The 19,274-nt window shown below is 42.1% G+C and overlaps 1 protein-coding gene and 1 long non-coding RNA gene across 11 annotated transcripts in view; one reads left to right on the plus strand and one right to left on the minus strand.

Annotated features, from left to right (window-relative positions):
- PTPRD (protein tyrosine phosphatase receptor type D) overlaps positions 1-19,274 on the plus strand; it is a 1,010,945-nt gene that overhangs the window by 343,721 nt on the left and 647,950 nt on the right. The window lies entirely within an intron of this gene.
- LOC120407469 overlaps positions 1-19,274 on the minus strand; it is a 155,052-nt gene that overhangs the window by 63,407 nt on the left and 72,371 nt on the right. The window contains exon 5 of one of the 9 annotated variants that reach the window (XR_005600001.1): positions 12,600-12,688. The exons of the other annotated variants lie outside the window; for them this stretch is intronic. This is a non-coding gene — a long non-coding RNA (uncharacterized LOC120407469). The remainder of the gene's footprint in view (positions 1-12,599; positions 12,689-19,274) is intronic. 9 annotated transcript variants of the gene reach the window in all.

A 19,274-nucleotide genomic window follows, 5' to 3' on the forward strand; every position in this document is an offset into this window, starting at 1 on the left:
AAATTCTCACACACACACACACACACACACACACACCCTGTAGGATGATCATCTTCCACCCTTGCATGTGATAAAGCAGGCTGCCAAGAGTATGCGTATGTGGAGACTTTTCAGGTGGGCACCTTGAGGAGTGTGCACTGAGTTCCCAGGGAGACTTTGGTCAGTAGGGCTGTGAGAAGGATGGGTCTGCCTCCTAGCTGGCACCCAAAAACCCACCCACACCTCGACCTTTATGCATGTGTTGGCTTATAATCTCAGGAAGGCAGGAGTTCTTTGTGTTATTGCAGAGTTCCTGTAGCCAGGGGCACAACTGCATCACTTATGATTAATTCAACAGTGACACTGAGCATGTGTGAGAGAAAGGGAGTGAGTGGAAGGGATAAGTGAGTGAACCCAGATTTGTGTGTGGGAGGAGGAAAGTTAGCAATTCAAGGGTGTGGGAAGGAGGGGGAGAAGTAAGAGCACCCATTTGGATTTCATCAAATTAGCATTTTCTGGTGGAAAAGAGTTAAATGAGAACATTTTTAAGAAGGTAAGAATGACCATACTGGGTCAGACCAATGGTACATCCAGCCCAGTATCCTTTTTTCTGGTTGTGGCCAATGCCAGGTGCTTCAAAGGGAATGAACAGAACAGGCAATTATTAAGGGTAGGTCCATACTTACCCACCGGGTCGACACGGAGAGTTTGACTTCTCGGAGTTCGAACTATCGCGTCTAATCTAGACGCGATTGTTCGAACTCCGAACGCGCTCCCGTCGACTCCGGAACTCCACCACCGCGAACGGCGGTGGCGGAGTCGACGGGGGAGCCGTGGAGTTCGATCCCGCGGCGTCTGGACAGGTAGGAAATTCAAACTAAGGTAGTTCGACTTCAGCTACGCTATTCGCGTAGCTGAAGTCGCATACCTTAGTTCGACCCCCCCCCTCCCCCCGCGTAGTGTAGACCAGGTCTTAGTGAGCCATCCCCTGTCCTCCACTCCCAGCTTCTGGCAAACAGATCATAGTGTTGCATTCCTGCCCATCCTATCTTCCATGAACTTATCAAGTTCCTTTTTGAACCATGTTATAGTTTTGGCCTTCACAATATCCCCTGGCAAAAGTTCCACAGGTTGACTGTGTGTTCTGTGAAGACCCCTAGTTCTCCTCATATGGAAGCTGTCCCATACCCTTAATAATTTGTGTTGCCTTTCTCTGTAACTTTTCCAATTCTAATACATCTTTTTTTTAGATGGGACGACCAGATCTGCACAAAATATTCAAGATGTGGGCATACCATGGATTTATATAGAGGCATTATGATATTTTCTGTCTTGTTCTCTATCCCTTTCCTAATGGTTCCTAACATTTTGTTAGCCTTTTTGACTGGTGCTGCACACTGAGTGGATATTTTAGGAGAACTAGCCACAATGACTCCAAAATCTCTTTCTTGAGTGGTAACAGGTAACTGAACCGAAATTAGGCTTACCAGCCTGTAATTGTTGGGATTGCCTTTGGAGCCTTTTTAAAAAATTGGTGTCACATTAGCTATCCTCAAGTCATTTGGTAAAAAAGCTTCTTTAAGTGATGTTACATACCACAGTTAGTAGTTCTGCAATTTCATATTTGAGTTCCTTCACAATTCTTGGGTAAATACCATCTGATCCTTGTGACTTATCACTGTTTCATTTATCAATTTTGTTCTAAAATCCACTCTAATGACATCTCAATCTGGGACAGTTCCTCAAATTTGTCACCTAAAGAGAATGGCTCAGGTGTTGGAATCTCCTTCACATTCTCTGCAGTGAAGACTGATGCAAAGAATTAATTTTGTTTCTCTGCAATGGCCTTATCTTCCTTGCATGCTCCTTTAGCTCCTTGACTGTCCAGTGACCCCACTGATTGTTTAGCAAACTTCCTGTTTCTGATATACTTGGTTTTTTTGCTTTTAGTTTTTGAGTATTTGACTAGTTGCTCTTCAAATTCTTTTCATGATGTGTAAATAAAGACCTTGAATTTGTGGTGGGATACCTACCAAAATGAATGAAAAGGGTATAGAGCAAGCCACCAGTTGTCAAAAAATGCCAATTTCAACCCTCTCCGAATTAAGCCATCCTGCATTTACCTTGCTCCATTATTAGGGTAACCAGACAGCAAATGTGAAAAATTGGGACGGGGTGGGGGGTAATAGGAACCTATATAAGAAAAAGACCCAAAAATCGTGACTGTCCCTATAAAATCAGGGCATCTGGTCACCCTATCCATTATGCTTGGGAAGCTTTTTTAAAAAAAAAGGAAAAAAAACCCACAAGATTAAAATAGAGGGAGGAAGGAAGGAACTCTTAATTGAGTGGTAAATAACAATATATTTCAGTCTTGGTTAAAGTCTTGTGTTAATACTTTTTATTACAGTAACATTCTTATGATAGCTAATTTGTGCATGTGTTGACACATTCAATAAAGCTGCTATGAAAATTCCCAATTTTTTTAGTTGTATATATGTTAAATATTAATTGGGTCTGAGTCCTACAAAATCGATAGGAATTAGGAAAATAATACTACACTTTAACTAAGGAAACTTTTAAAATATTTATGGTTTTAAATTATACTTGAATTTATTCAGCATCTACAGTAGAAAAATTGTTGGCCTTCTCCAGGTATATGTCTCACTTACTTCCCTATACTAAATTGTACTATAGCACTTAAGTGAACAGAGCTTCTACTGTTTGTTTCAGTTTAATTAGCCTTTCTTTACCGCTTAGCCTAAGCTAGTTTTCACCTAATTGTATCTGACTGTCACAAATTATTTTAGGTGCATGCGTCTCATTATGTACGTTAAAAATAGAATCAAGAATGTAGTTTGTTCATACAAAATTTGCCTGGATGTATGAACTTTCTTATATTGATTAAAGGCAAAAATGTTAAAACTAGGATCCAGTCTGGGCCCATAAAATAAAATATAATTTTGTGTGTACAGACAAGTGTGCATACAAATCATGTATATTCAAACTGGATAATGACACATAAAGATGGTTACCCAAATATGCAAGTACCTGTATCTGGGCAGTTGCCCACTTTACATGGGCTAATGTGCATGCATGCAGTTATGTGTGCAAGAATTTGCGCAACTTCACAGATGGCAAAAAGTTTGTATTTGAGCCCTATTGCTTATTACATGGCTGGAAGGGGCTCTGTGCATTGCAGAGACAGGGCACTCCATTGCTCCCTAGCTATCATGAATGGTCAGTGTTAATGTGATCTGGAGGAAACTACATATAGCCTGCCTCATCAAAGGATAAAATGTATCCATAATGGTGGGACAGAGACTGGCACTCTGAAAGCCCTGCGCCCCTTTAAGAATGTGTAAGCAAGACCTTCCTGGATAGGTTTTAGTGCCCCATTGATAAACTCCTTTGGTCTGTGAAGGTACATAAGGCCCTTTTTTTTTCTCCCTCACACATGATGCCAATAAAAAAAAGTGTTAGTTTCTTTTATTCACAAGGATCTCCAAAATTCTTTATGAACTTTACTGACTCATAAGTAAATTGAGCCCAAGAGTTTTTTTAGCTTGTATATCTGAGGTGAAATACAACAGTTGTTTACCAATGCTTCATAACTGCTTCAGATAAGTGCAGGATGCAATTGAAACATCAGGGATTATGGTAATTTAAGCAGTCAGAAAACCCAAGTTAGAAGCTTATTCCTGTGAAAAATGTCATGGAATCTTTAATGACCTCAACAGATCTGCTTCCCATCTCTTCAAACACATGTTTTAAAACCCTCTTTTCCTCACTTAGATCATAAAGGTAAATTAACTTTTCTTTCCCCAAATGCTGGAATAGTATAAACTGTCCTATCAATGGTCATTATTTTTGGTAACACTAGTTATTACATTTACAGGGATCTAATAACTTCTAACTTGAAATGAAATACAGAACTAAGGGCATTGCTATAAGAGAAAAAATGCCTTTAATAAAAAGGACGTTAGAAATCATATAAAGTTTATGAAATCCAAGCTAACTAAGCATGTGGAGAAGAGACAACAACCTGCAATTTTGAGATGGGAGAGCTATTGGGAATGTCAGCAAATAAGCAAATAAAAACAATGCAGATATTTCATGTGCTTTAGTTTAAAAAAAAACCATAATAATAAACCCCAAAAAAGAAGCTACTGCATAGTGTTTATGAAGCTGTTCTGGACAGTAAAACTTTTACATGAATCTTGTAGTGTTGAAGAAAAGATATTATAGAATTCTCCATTGGTTTGGGTGCCTTAGGCTTTCTATCTTAAATTGGAATATTTGAACTTTAATATCTTTGCAGTAGAATAGTATAGACAAACCACATTTTTCATACCATGTCCTTGAGACTCACAAGGCCAAACATTCAAAACAGCCACACCTCTGCCTCTGTGTATGTACAGCCTTTGCATGCATAAAGCACTTACCGTATATACTCGATCATAAGCTGATCCATTTATAAGCCGATTCTCTCCCCCGCCCCCCAACCCAGATGGATAAGTAGAAATGGAAAATTTTTATGACCCATTCATAAGCCAACCCTATAATTCAGGGGACAGCAAACTTTGGCTCCCAGGCCATCAGGATAAGCCACTGGTGGGCTGAGATGGTTTGCTCACCTTGAGCGTCCACAGACATGGAGGTAAACCTAAGTAAACAAAGTGTCCCGGCACGCCAGCTGCTTACCCTGGTGGGCCGGGACAGCAACTGGTGGGGAAACTTTTCTGGGGGGAGAAGCTGGGGGTCAGGGGAGTAACCCCTGTGACCACCCCTCACATGACCCCACCCCTATCCAGGGACCCCCACACTCTCCTCAGCCCGTCCCTTCCCACCTTATCTGGGGAGGGCCAGGGGAGGACGTCTCTGGCCTGGCTGGAGCTGATCCAGCAGGCTGGGCAGCGCGGCCGCAGCCTGCTCCGATGGGCCAGACTGAGCAGCATGGCCGCAGCATGTTCCAGCAGGCTGGGCTGGGCCGGGCCGGGTGGCACGGCTGCAGACAGGGGCGGCTCTACCTTTTTGGCCGCCCCAAGCAGTCATGCGCGGGAGGCGCCCCGGAGCCGCGGGAGCAGCGGACCTCCCGCGGGCATGACTGCAGAGGGACCGCTGGTCCCGCGTGGCTCGGCTGGACCTCCCGCGGCTGCGGACGGTTCGCGGGTCCGGCGGCTCCGCTTGAGCTGCCGCAGTCATGCCTGCGGGAGGTCCAGCCGAGCCGCGGGACGAGCGCCCCCTCCGCAGTCATGCCTGCGGCAGGTCCAGTCGTTCCGGGGCTCCGGTGGACCTCCCGCAGGCATGACTGCGGCAGGTCCGCCGGCCCAGCCTGCCGCCCCCCCCCCCGGCTGCAGGGGACGGGCCGCTCCTCGGCTCGCAGCGGCAGGATGAGCTGGGGCCCCAGCCTTTTGCCACCCCCTAGATTTTGCCGCCCTAGGCACCAGCTTGTTTTGCTGATGCCTAGAGCTGCCACTGGCTGCAGAGTGCTCTGGCAGGCCAGGCAGCATGGCCACAGCCTGCTCTGGGGGGCCGGGGCCAAGCGGCATAGCTGCAGCCTGCCAGCCCCGGAACTTTAGCTGCTTCAGAGGCTGAGGGGAGAGCAGCCTGGCCAGAAGCAAAGACACTCTGGCCCCGCCTCTTCCTTTCTGGCTCTGCTGGCTGTACTGCTTCTCCTTGCTTCTCCTCTGTTGGAGGGAGGGACTGTGTCCCACCTCTCCCTCTCTATACCTGTTCATAAGCCGAACCCCTTCTCTGGTGCTTCCCTTTTTTACTAAAAAAAAAAAAAAAATTGGCTTATGAACACGTATAAATGGTATGTGCAATTGGAAGACTACTGTGCATGTGTAAAGGATAAAATTTCTAAACAAAATCATCATTTGTCGGTTTTTTGCAATTGCAAATGTGGTTTTGCACATGGAATTTTGGTCTCCTGCACACACAAGCAACAATGCCCCAAAATTTCACAGGCAAAATTGTGCCCCATAAAATCTGGTAAAGTTTTGTCCCACATACAGGATTCCCCTTTTTGTTGATATGAATGTTTTGTTGAATGAGATGTGCTTTAAGAGGAGAACAACCCCCCTACCACCTCTAACCAAAATTTGGCTATAACCAAAAATGTGAAATGTCTTTAATTTAAAATAAAATCATTTAAACAACCTGAAATGCTGACAATTACCTTTTGAGCATATATAGATTATCTTAGTTTTGTTTGTATCCCAGATAGAGCTGTCAATGCTTTGTAACATTCCAGTCATCTGGGAGTCCCTTTCATGTTAACAGAGCAAGACTACATCTTGCATACATCATGATTTCTGACAATAAAATGGAATGAGGGAGAACTGAATCACTTGGAGTCAATTCCCATCAAAACTCAGTCTATGTACATGGGTAATTCCCATTAACGTTAATAGGGAATTACCTGCGTAAATTCTCTGTGCATCAGCACAAGTAAAGACCCCCTGGTATGTAAACAGGTAGCTAGGGTATGACTAAAAGTTCACTAGGGGCTAATTCAGTGTGCATTAAGTGTGAAATTGGACACATTTTCACCTCCTCCTGCTTTAACTTCTGTAGGAAACAGTCAATTAAGTGGGGGCTAAACGGAGGATTTTTGTTCAGTTTTCACCTGTGGTCCTTGTATGCAGTGTTGTTGTCGGTGTGTAGGATATTAGAGAGACAAGGTGGGTGAGGTAGTTGGTTTATTGAACCGACTTCTGTTGGTGAGAGAGGCAAGCTTTGGAGCTACAGAGCTCTGCTGCAGGTCTGGGAAAGGTAGTAAGAGTGTCACAGTTAAATGCAAAGTACAGTCACACAACGCACAGTCAACCTGTGGAACTCTTTGCCAGAGGATGTTGTGAAGGCCAAGACTATAACATGGTTGAAAAAAGAACTAGATAAATTCATGGAGGATAGGTCCATCAATGGCTATTAGTCAGGATGGGCAGCGATGGTGTTCCTAGCCTCAGTTTGCCAGAAGCTGGGAAAGGGTGACAGGGGATGGATTACTTGGTGATTACTGGCTCTGTTCATTCCCTCTGGGACACCGGACATTGGATAGTGGGCTAGATGGACCTTTTGTCTGACTGAGTATGGCATTCTTATTGAACAGATTGTTTAGAGTAAGTAGCTAGCATGTATTGTAAGGGATCATTCAAGGTAGATTTCAGAGAAGTAGCCATGTTAGTCTGTATCTGCAAAAACAAATGTATTTGAGCATAAGCTTTCGTGGGCTACAGCCCACTTCATCCGATGCATGCAGTGGAAAATACAGTAGGAAGATATATATACACATGAAACAATGGGTGTTACAATACATACTCTAAGGAGAGTGATCAGTTAAGGTGAGCTATTACCAGCAGGAGAGAAAAAAACTTTGTAGTGGTAATCAAAATGGTCCATTTGCAGCAGTTGACAAAAAGTTTTACTTTGTGTAATGACCCATCCACTGACCAGTCACTGGTCACTTGATTACAGACCTAAAAGTCGCAATATTACAACAAAAAAAACTTCAAAAACAGACTCAGAGAGACTGCTGAATTGGAATTAATTTGCAAAATGGACACCATTAAATTAGTCTTGAATAAAGACTGGGAGTGGATGGGTCATTACACAAAGTAAAACTATTTCCCCACGTTTTTCCCCCTCCCGACAGACAGACAGACAGACACACACACACACACACACACACACACACACACACACACTGTTCCTCACAACTTCTTGTCAACTGCTGCAAATGGACCATTTTGATTACCACTACAAAAAGGTTTTTTTCTCTCCTGCTGGTAATAGCTCACCTTAACTGATCACTCTCCTTAGAGTGTGTATGGTAACACCCATTATTTCATGTTCTCTGTGTGTGTATATATATCTTCCTACTGTATTTTCCACTGCATGCATCGGATGAAGTGGGCTGTAGCCCACGAAAGCTCATGCTCAAATAAATTTGTTAGTCTCTAAGGTGCCACAAGTACTCCTGTTCTTTATTCAAGGTAGAGTGGCCCTTTAACACCTCTGCAGGCACTGGGTAAAAAGAGGGTATTAGTGGGTTACAGATTATTGTAATAAGACACAAATCTAGTGTGTCTGTTCAATCCATGATTTTTAGTTTCTAGCAGAGTAAAGAATTTAAGTTCCCAGCTTCATCCTTTGAAAGTGTTATATAGGTTTCCTTTGAGTATGAGGACTGATGGGTCAGAGATATAGAGTCATCGCCTTGTTGAAAGTGTTCACCCACAAATGATATGGTGTTTTGGTCTTTTATCATTTTCCTTTGTGAATTCATTTGAGAGTGTAGTGATTGTCTGATTTCACTCACATAGTTATTGGGGCATTTAGGGCACTAACTGAACAGATCCACTGGATTTATGGCTTATTACAACAGTTTATAGCCCCCTAACTCCCTCTTTTTACCCAATGACTGCAGAGGTGCTAATGGGCCACTCTACCTTGAATGGTCACTTACAATGTGCTAAGTACTTATGCTAAACAATCTGTTACACCTTGCATTTTGCTGTGACACTGGTGGTACCTTTCCCAGACCTGAAGAGAGCTCTGTGTAGCTCAAAAGCTTGTCTCTAGCGCCAACTGAAGTTGGTCCAATAAAAGATATTACTTCACTCACCTTGTCTGTATGATCCTTATGTTTTGTTTTCTCATATACATCCTATATTGGTAGATAATTTAATCAATGTGTATAATTTCTTTTAAAAAGCATGCACATTGAAGGTATTATTGGTTTGTCAAATTATATCCTTTTTTCTCTACAGTAAACGTTCATTTAGGCAGAAAGAAAATACCTGCATTTTTTTTTACTATGTTTAGACAGTCTTTTAACATTGCAGGTTTTGTGATCATAGCTTGTATTTGTTTTTGTTTTAGCTGTGAATGCAGTGACCAAGCTCAGGGCTGCAGAAAGTCATTAATTGGGACTTGGAAAGATTTTCTCTCTTTCTCCAAGCCAATAAAACAGTATGCCCAACACACAAATGGTGCTTCAACATACATTTTGTTACAGGAATGTTTAGAAACAGCGAATTCTGATTTTCTTTTCATGCCCAGGGTGGTCTTTTATTGTACTATAAAAATTACTGTGTATGTACTCATGTTGCTTTTTTATGGTACACCTATTTAGGAGTGATGTCTTATATTTTTACCCATCCTAAATAGTACCTGTCTCAGCGAATAGTCACTTTGAATTTAATGGAACTGTAAGTGGAGTAAGGTATTACTCAAAGACAATAAGTGTATCAGAATCTGGTCTTAGACAAGCTTTATAAATGCGGAGACACTGCCAGTGTTGCCAAATTTCATGATTTTATTACGACTCTCATGGTGCTTGGTTCTATTCTTAAACCCCAAGCTGCTGGAATCACATTTATTATGTGAAAATCTCAGTTTTCATTTTTTTTTCTAGCCCTCATGGGTGTGAAGAAAAACTTTAAAAGTTGAATAGTAAATGTGCCAATACCAGAAGGCTAATACAAGGAACCTAAAAACTATTATTTTTCAAAAATAGTGATATTATTTTTAGTCAATCTAATAATATTTTGATACCTAGCTCATCATTTTTTAAAGTTTGGAGTTGACAGTACTTATTGTTTCCAATCTATCTCTCACTTAAATCTATGCAAATCGTTCTATTGACTTCAATAGAAATTAGAATTGAGTTTGGGGTATAGTATCTATAATAGAGTGAATGTAAATAAATGGGCCCCAAGGATTGTCCTCCAGTGCAACTTGTAGTGAATTTGTAGCTCAGAAGTTTAGATTCTTTCTACAGGATGATTTTGTGGAAATATAATTTCCAATCAGTGCAGCTGTGCCAGTAGAAACTGAAAAGCAGACATGACTCAGGCAGACTCTGTTTTAGACGCTGAACTGCATCATGAAGTACTACCAGGCACATGTTATCAATAGTGGTGTTAAATATTTTGTTAGCCCCATGTTATTGATAAGAAAAGTAAACCATGGGAAGTAAAATGTCTTTCCCAAGGTGAGTCAGTAGCACAACAGGAACAGAATTCGGGTCTCCTAACTCCCAGGATTGTACTTTAATAATCACTAAGAAATGTTTTCCAAAGTGCATTATTTCAGTGAATACATAGAACATTTCAAGACAAGCTGAAAATCTTTATAAACAAATTAAAAACTATTTAAGATCTTGAATTAATGTACATGTAAAATTCCAATAAATTTACTTTTTAAATACTTTGAGTAGCAGTTTAAAATTTTAATTAATCCTCTGTTGAGGATAAATATGCAGAACCAATATTCAACAGAGGAAAAAAAAGAAAAACACAAATATTAAAAGGACTTGTGAAGCACAGATCACACATGGTTTTATAGGTCTGTTGGCAACTAAGTCTACGTGCATTTTGTTGGTTCAAGGCTCAGAACCGTTGGCAGTTTTATCATGTAACTGTGTTAATAAATTATAAGGAGTTCTTTGTTCTGAGATTGTAGGAAGTCCTTTAAGACGTGTACCACTCTGACATACCACCTCTTCAAGAGCTGTTTTATGAGGCCGTAGGCTAAATTTTAAGTTTCTTCTTCAGAGCGCAGGTAATCATCATAATTGAACCGTATTCCATAAAATGTATTCAGTTGTTTCCTTAGGGTCTATGTAAGGTGTAGTAGTTTAAGACAGCCTATTAACTCTTGTTTCCAGTTAGGTCCATTTACATTTTAAACCAGAATATTGAAAATCCATTCTTCTACATAATTGCTAAATCTTGGATTCTGTTCAAAACAAATATATGACTAGAGCTGGTCTGGAATTTTTCAACTAAATGTTTTTTCATCAGAAAATGCTGATTTATTGATGCCAAAACTTTTTCATGGGCACATACCAGTTTCAACAAAAGTATTTGTTGGGAAGGTTTCTCAGGCCCAGGGTAGAATTTCTGGTGAAAGAGACTCTCTCTCCAGAATTACCAATATATCAGTGGTTAGGGCATTCACCCACAATATGGGAGACCCAGATTGAAGTCGTATTTAATTATTTATACAAATTGGAACACTCCCAGGAAAGATTCTTAGCAGGAAATTTTACCTGAGTCTTCCTCATCACAGGTAAGGGCCCTAATTACCAGGCTATAAACTATTCTTGAGTTGGTCTGTCTGTCTATCTTGGTGTGGTATGTTGTTTTGTTTTTAAAACTTTTGGAAAAGTCTGTTTCATCTCAATGAGCAATGGGAAAAAATTTGAAATCTCTGAAATTTTCACAGGACAGAAAAAAATGTCCTGCCCCAGCTCTATGGTACAGCTACACTTGGAGCTCAGGGTGTGATTCACAGCATGAGTAGATGTACTTACACTAGCTTTCTTCGCGCTCTTGTGATAAAAATAGTAGCATAGCCGTGGTAGCATGGGCTGTGATGATGGTGGCATGGCCTAGGAGACTTATGAATACTCTGCTGGAGAATAGACATGCATTCAAGTTTGTGCTGTACTGCATTCGCAATTCCTTGTTTCCTCTATAAAAACATATGGCATCACTATGACAGCAGTTCTGTGCGATAATTGCCAATGTCACCTCTTTTATACTGGGAACATAGAAACCTGATCTTTGGACTTGCGGTCACCTAAAGAAGAAATTTCATTTTTAAATCTATACATATAGGAGTGGATTCAGTGAGGTGCTGAGTGGGTACTTTTAACTCCTGTTGCCTTCCACAAGACAAGAGATCTCAGGTCACTCAGGAGATGCTGAGCATCTTTCAGGAGCAGGCTCAGATTCTGTTACAGATTCTGGGTAATCTAAATGTCCACTATATTTATTATTGGTTTCAAAAGCTTTTAAGTTTATCTTTAATGAATATTGTGAGGGAGCGGATTATCTGGATAAAGAGATTTAGCTGTGGCATGCATGAGTCAAGAACATAAGAAACCAGAGGTCTATGAATGTTTCCTCCCTCTGGGCCTTGATCCTGCCAGGTGATAAGTGCCCTCAATTCCCCTGGAGTACAATGAGAATTAAAGTCACTCAATACCACCCAGGGGCATGCCCAGTGTAAATGTTCATTCGTATCTATAGTCCTTGAATGTTAAGAAACAATTTTCCATTTGCTTTAGGGCCCTGTCCTACACACATTTACTCTGGAGCATAGTATCAGAGGGGTAGCCGTGTTAGTCTGGATCTGTAAAAGCAGCAAAGAGTCTCGTGGCACTTTATAGACTAACAGACGTTTTGGAGCATGAGCTTTCGTGGGTGAATACCCACTTCGTCGGATGCATGTAGTGGAAATTTCCAGGGGCAGGTATATATAAGCAAGCAAGAAGCAGGCTAGAGAAGCATAGTGGTTGCCACCATGAATAAGTCCTGGTGACTTCAGCAGGTCTCCTTAAAGTAGTAAATCTTTGCATGATTGAGCCTATATTTGTATTTACAGTTGCATTTCCAAGAATACTCACCTCTTATTCCTGGGGAAATTAAAGAAAAACCCCACCAGAAATAATTTAAACACTATCTGCTTGCTGCTAAACTGAAGAAGTTGTATAAGACTGAGTTGTTAGCTGAAGGAAAGAAATTTTACATCACACTTGCTTCATTCAGGGGCTGGGTTAGGTGGCCTATGTCACAGGTAGGACAACTTAAGTGATTCCCTACCATGGAGTCAACTGCATATGTGCCTGAAAGGATGTTCTGGAAGCTCCTCTTTTCTCTGGACACACTCTTACAAATCCGTGTGTCGGGGGCTAGAAAGGAAATGAAATAGTCATGCTGGGACTCCCTCCTAACAGAAGTATATCCCAAGTGGCTGGACTTGCTCTTTTTACAGCCCCTTTGTACCAACAGAGCCAGTGAAAGAGGCTGTAGTGCACCAGTGAATCAGGCCCTTCAATTTCCAGGAATTATGTTGCATTTAAGTATGTTTATTTTATTAGTTTCACGAATAATAATGAATTATGGTAAATTATAAATGAAAGGTACTAAGCAGAATTTGGGACAGGTCTGCTAGCTGTGGAAGCCATTGCAACATCAATTTCACTTTAGTTGAATGGACTTGAAAAGCTGAACAGCTAATCCCCTGAACATTGTCAGTATGTATCTATCCCATTCTGTACATTTAATCCACTCTCCCAGATCATTATGGAAAGTGTTTTGTTTCATGTCATGGGAAATACTGATTTTGCCTGATGATGTCCTCAGTCACCTATAATCTTGTGAGAGCCACAAATGACTCTAATTGCAATTTATAGAGTAACCTGGAGGAAAGCACTCAATATGATAATTGTGGTTTTGCTTCAATATTGTGGAAAATGCTAAGGGGAATATTTTATATATTTTTATTGGGGGTTTTTTCAGTCACATTTTCTCTATTTTTAATGTGCTGTATGCATTAAAAGATCACTACAGAAAGGAAAGGCATTTTCATTTTGCTAACAGAATCTGACTTGAATAGAATTCTTCCTGAGAGAGGATAAGCAGTGTGAAACCAGTCAAAAAGAAAGGTTGTAAGCCTCGAATAAAAGATTTTTGGCTTCAGAGGTTTGATACTAGTCGCTCCTGTTGGTTTTACAATAAGGAAACTTAGTACATAGCTTTCTTTTATCATAAGCAGAATAATAGCATAAGCAGGTTCATATTGCTGGGGCGCAGGTTTCAGAGCAAAAATACTTTAGACAGCTCTCATTCTGATTTAACAATGAATGTTCACAAAACACATCTTTGGGCGAGGACACCTCAGGAAAAAAATATTTTCTATAGTCATTGTCAGCATAGGCAGCACATCAGCATGAAGCATGTACCACCAATTAGGCTTATCTAGTTTGATTTGTGTTACCAGATTTATAACATTTAGCTCTTACAGTGACTTCAAAGAGCTTTGCAATCATTAATTAATGCTCACAAGACCATGTCAAATAACATGCCCATTTTACAGCTGGTGAAACTAAGGCAGAGAGGGTAAGTGATTCACTGAAGGCTATGCAGGCAGGCAGAGTCAAGATTAGAACTGTAGATGTTCTTGGCTCCCAGTCTTGTGCTTAGACCACTATTATCATGCATTTCTTTAGTAGCTTGCTGGAGTCTGATTCTCCCCTGTGTAGTCATATACAGCTATTCTCAGCTGTGTTGTCTATTTAGCTGTAAACTCTTTGGGGGCAGGGACTGTCTTTTACTAAATATATACAGCACCTAGCACAATGAAGCCAGATGTCGGTGAGGGTTTCTGGGTGCTACTTTAATACAAATAGTAATAACAATATCGTACACCCACTCTGCACAGGTGTATAGGACAAAACCAAAGAGCAAAGCAGTGGAGTATGGGACCCCTACTCCTCAATTTCCACACAAAGTATAGTTTTTAGGAAAATCACTCCTTCCTTTTTCGGTCAGTTGTAGTCTCAACTCCTTGCTGTGTAGTAGGGAGCATGGGCTAGAGTAGATGATCTGGAAGGGTCCCACTCAATCTATGATTCTTAGGTCAGCACTCAAAGAGTCAGAGGAGACAAAATACCTAAAACTGTCCTCTCCCCTTCAGACCAACAACACTTCCCATTTTAGGGAGATAGTATGGGGGCAAAAGACACTAAAATGCATTTCACTAAAAATATTTCATTTAACTGTTAAGGTGTTGGCTTCAGGGGAGACAGATTCTTACCTTAGCTACACATATCTTGAAAAATAGCTAATATTACAAGATGTACTGCATATTCAACAGCAAAATCGGGCCTTCAGAATGGTCCCGGGGGACACAGGGGGCAAAGAAAATGGCATTTCAGAAAGATACAGTGTATTTTGTATTCAAGGATTTGCAATGCCGAATGGCTCTTAATACAAATTCATCAGGAGAGTTGAATGCCTTATGGTCCTTGTGGGTGAGGTAATATTTTTTATTGCAACAATTTCTGTTGGTGAGAGAGAGAAGTTTTGAGCTTATACAAAGCTCTTCTTCAGGCTTGGAAAATTACTCAGTGTCACAGCTAAATACAAGATAGAACACATTGTTTAGCATAAGTCATTAACACACATTCAAGGTGAAGTGGTTTGTTAACATCCTTCCAGTCATAGGGGGGAAAGGGAGCGGGAAAAAATGTGCGGGGGTAGGGGGTGGGGAGGAGGAGGTTATTGGGTTATAGAGAAGCCTACGATTTAATCACTGAAACCATGACTTCCAGCGACCTCAGTGACTTCAGCCTGTGGTGATCGGGAGCTGCAGGGTCCCCTGTCATCTGCAGGGGCAGGTACCCCTGCTGCCTCTGGCTCCAAGCTGCCTCGAGCAGCGGGGAAATCCCCAAGCTCCTGGTCATTGTGGGTGGTGGGGGAACTGTGCAGCAGAGGAATCTCCGAGCTGCCAGCCACAGCAGGGGAATCCCTGAGCTCCCAGCTGCTGTAGGAACCTAGAATGGCTGGCAGCAGGAGTATCCCATAGCTCCTGGCCCCCACAGGCAGCAGGGGACCTTCATAGCTGCAGGTGACAGGGGTACCCCACAGCTGGTGCAGGTGGCTCCTAGCCCCTGCACAGCTGCCCACTTCAGGGGTGTGGGCACCCATAGACCCCCATTTTGTCACGGATATTTGTAGTAAAAATCACGGACAGGTCACGAGCAAAAAAAAAAATGTATGGAAACCATGACCTGTCCGTGACTTTTACTAAAAATATCCATGACAAAATCTTAGCCTTAATTACAGATTGTTGTAATAAGCCATAAATCCAGCGTCTCTTGTCGAAGAAAAACGTCATTAGGGTTACAGTATGGCCTGACTCTTGCTAACTGACTAACATGCATTTAAATCTCTTCAAATCCTTGTTAATTATTTACTGGCTTCCACACTCTGTTCAGTCCATGATTTTTAGTGTCTAGCAAAGTTATGAATTTAAGCTTCCAGGCTTGTCTTATGAAAGTGTTGATCAGGTTTCCTTTGAGGATGAGGAGTTATAGGTCAGATAGAGAGTGATCTCTTTCTGAAAAAAATGTTCAGCCACAGGGGATAGTGTTTTTGTTTTTCATCATTTTCCTGTGTGAGTTCATTCGAGAGTGTAGTGATTGTCTGGTTTCACCCACATAGTTGTTGTTGGCATTGAGGGCGCTGGATGAGATATATCATATGTTGTGATAGGCACGTGTAGGACACATGTATCTTGAAAGGTGTGTTGTGGAGGGGAGGGGATGTTGATCATTGTAACAGTAGAGATATGTATTCAGGTTTGCATCTGTTGTTCTGGCAGGGGCTGGTGCTGCTTTGAGTTGGTGTGTCCTGGTCTGTGGGGCGCTTGCTTCTCATTATGAGCTTGGAGATGTTGGAGAGTTGTCTGAAGGCTGGAAGAGGGGGTTCAGAAAAGATTTCTTTGAGGATGGGGTCCCAATCACATATGGGTTGTAGTTGTTTGATGATACCCTGTATGGGTTCTAATGTCGGGTGGTAGATGACGGGTGTGCGGGATGAGATGGTTTTATTTCTGTATTGAAGCTGGTTCTCTTGAGGTATTTGGGTGGCCCATTCCATGATGTGATCTACTACTCTAGTGCAGTGTCCTTGTTTAGTGAAGGTGGTTTTGAGTGTGTTAAGGTGTATACCCTAGACTTCCTCCTTGGAGCAATTCTGTGTTATCTGAGTGTCTGGCTGTAGATAATAGATTTCTTGGTGTGTTTGGGGTGGTTACAGGATCTATGAAGGTAAGTGTGGTGATCCATGTGGTTTTGTACATAGTTGTCTGTAGGGTTCCATTGTTGAAGCTGATTGTGGTGCCAGGAAGCTGATGCTGATGTGAGAGTGCTCCAGAGAGAGTTTAATGGAAAGGTGGTGCCTGAAATTGTGGTGGAAATCTGGGGGTGAGGAGTTTAGGTCATCTGTATGGTCCTTGTGGATGGAGGAAGCTATCTGACTGTGAGAGGGATCATAGTGGACAATGACACCATTGTGAAGAGCAAAATTGATACTGCTTATCAGTATTACAGAGAAAATAGGACATGAAAAAGGAATATACTATTCCAAAAGTTTTAATGGGAAGTATGCAGATCAAACTATCAAATATTTGCTGCTCAGTGAGTGAGCAGCAAAAATTATTCATGTTCGGAAGCAGCAAAAAGCCCCATTTCCAGCAAGAGAAGGATTCCCCATAGCATGGGCATTGCAGAAGACAGCCATAAAGCTGCCCCTTGAGTGTCCCTTGAGAAATCCTCACATAAGGCATATGCTGGGGGAAGAAGGGGCATGTTGTGGATGGCACCGAACTCCAAAGTTTCCGGACAACGTTGCAGCCCAGGGAGGCTGCTATAACTTAGCATCCTCAAGGCTGTCTCTAACCTGATCTATACTTAAAATTTAGATCAGCATAGCTATGTCATTCAGGGGTGTAAAAAATCTGCACCCCTGACCAATGTAGTTATGCCAACTGACCCATCTGTGTAGACACAACTAAGTCAGTCAAACAATGCTTACATCACATTTGGGTAGGTGGTGCTCCTACTCTGATGGGAAAAACCCTTCTGTCACTGTAATCTATCTGTACAGCAGGATTATGCTGGCATAGCCAGGGCCGGCTCCAGACCCCAGTGCGCCAAGCTCACGCGCGGGGGGCTCTCTGCTGGTCGCCGGGAGGGCAGCAGGTGGCTCTGGTCGACCTCCCGCAGACGTGCCTGCGGAGGGTCCACTGGTCCGTGGCTCCGGGGGAGCATCCGCAGGCATGCCTGCGAGAGGTCCACCGGAGCCGTGGGACCAGCGACCGCCAGAGCGCCCCTCGTGGCGTGCCGCCGTGCTTGGGGCGACGAAATTACTAGAGCCACCCTGTAGCTAGGCCAGTATAGTGCCCCCTAGTGGAGACATAGCCAAACTACTCCAGCAGGTTAAGTACCTGGAGCAGACCAGGGTCTGAAGGGCACAAAGGTGACTTAAAACCATCTTAGCTCTTCTACCCCCCTGGGCTGCAAGGTCTATGCTGCACCTTTTGGATGCACACAGTATCTCATCCTCTTTATAAACCTGCATACCCTCAGAGAATATGTCTACACTGCCCGTGACTGGCCCGTGCCAGCTGACTCGGGCTTGTGGGCAAAGGGGCTGTTTAACTGTGGTGCAGACATTTGGGCCTGGGCTCTAGGACTCTGCAAGCCCAAGCATATACAACGCAATTAAGGCACCCTTTAGCCCAAACCCTGCAAACCTGAGTCAGCTGGCACTGGCCACCCACAGGTATCAAGTTGCAGTGTAGACCTACCCTGAGTCACTTAAAATCCAGCATTGTAATAAATGGCTCACTAATATCTATGGAAGGAAATACATCTATTTTAGCCAGGAGGAATTATGTCGTTAGTTCATCTGGTCTCTTTATAGCGTAATAATGGCATTTGTCTAATCCTTTGGATTCTGTTGTATCAAATATGTGTATGTAAGTCGGTGGAGCAAAATGACAGCAACAAATTGGAGCAAGCTAGGTGTAAGGTGCACATTTTATAACTAAAGAATCAAAATAATGTTATATAATCAAAAATGCAAACACACGGCCCAGAATCGTGAACAACCCAGCTCTCCAGCAACTAATGGTGCCCAGTGTGCTGCTTTTCTCAGAGACCTCTTCCCCAGAGGGAGCTGCATTTACAGTGTTGCTTGGATTGCTTTGTTGGACCTTAAGTCTGCAGCATTGATTCACTGTTCCACTCTGTGCACACATAGGAGATTAAATGAATTCCCTGCCTGCTGATAACAAAATGAGGCCTCTGCCCCCTGCCACAATGTTCTAAATAGAAAAGTTCTTCTCTATTTGGGCTCTGCATTTCCCTTTTAATGTCAGTCATGATTCTGTCTTCTGCAGGAATTTTTGGTCTTTGTCATCTTCACTTCTTCTTCTGCCTCTTCATTAACGCATCAAGGAAATCTTCAGTCTCTCCTTAAATCCCCGTTCTTTGATTTCATGGATGGTGATGATGATAATCAATCTTTGCTGGTGTAGTCTTGCACAACTCCCTGACAAACCTTTCTGCTCTCTGAAGAATATCATCTAACTGTAATAATTCTTCCATCAATCTCCCTGAGAGAGAAAAGCTTGTGTCATCTCAGCACCCGGAATCTTGTTCAAATCTCCAGTTTTCCAAAAGTTTCTATTTAAATTGAACCTACTGTGTATTTTATTCTTTCTTCTCTGATACTTTGCTACTAGCTCTTGTACAGCTCTTTATAGTCAACAGGTTTTTCTCATTTCCCCATCTCTGTCACATCACTCTTTCCACATATATATATATATATATATATAAAATCAAGATGTTTTGTTCAGTCTCCAAATCATCTGCCATTTCTTCTGTGGCTTTCCCAGTCTAGGCTGACTTACCTCAGCTCTTTGTC

Source organism: Mauremys reevesii, linkage group 6 (genome assembly GCF_016161935.1).
Source record: "Mauremys reevesii isolate NIE-2019 linkage group 6, ASM1616193v1, whole genome shotgun sequence".
Classification (NCBI taxonomy): Eukaryota; Metazoa; Chordata; order Testudines; family Geoemydidae; genus Mauremys; species Mauremys reevesii.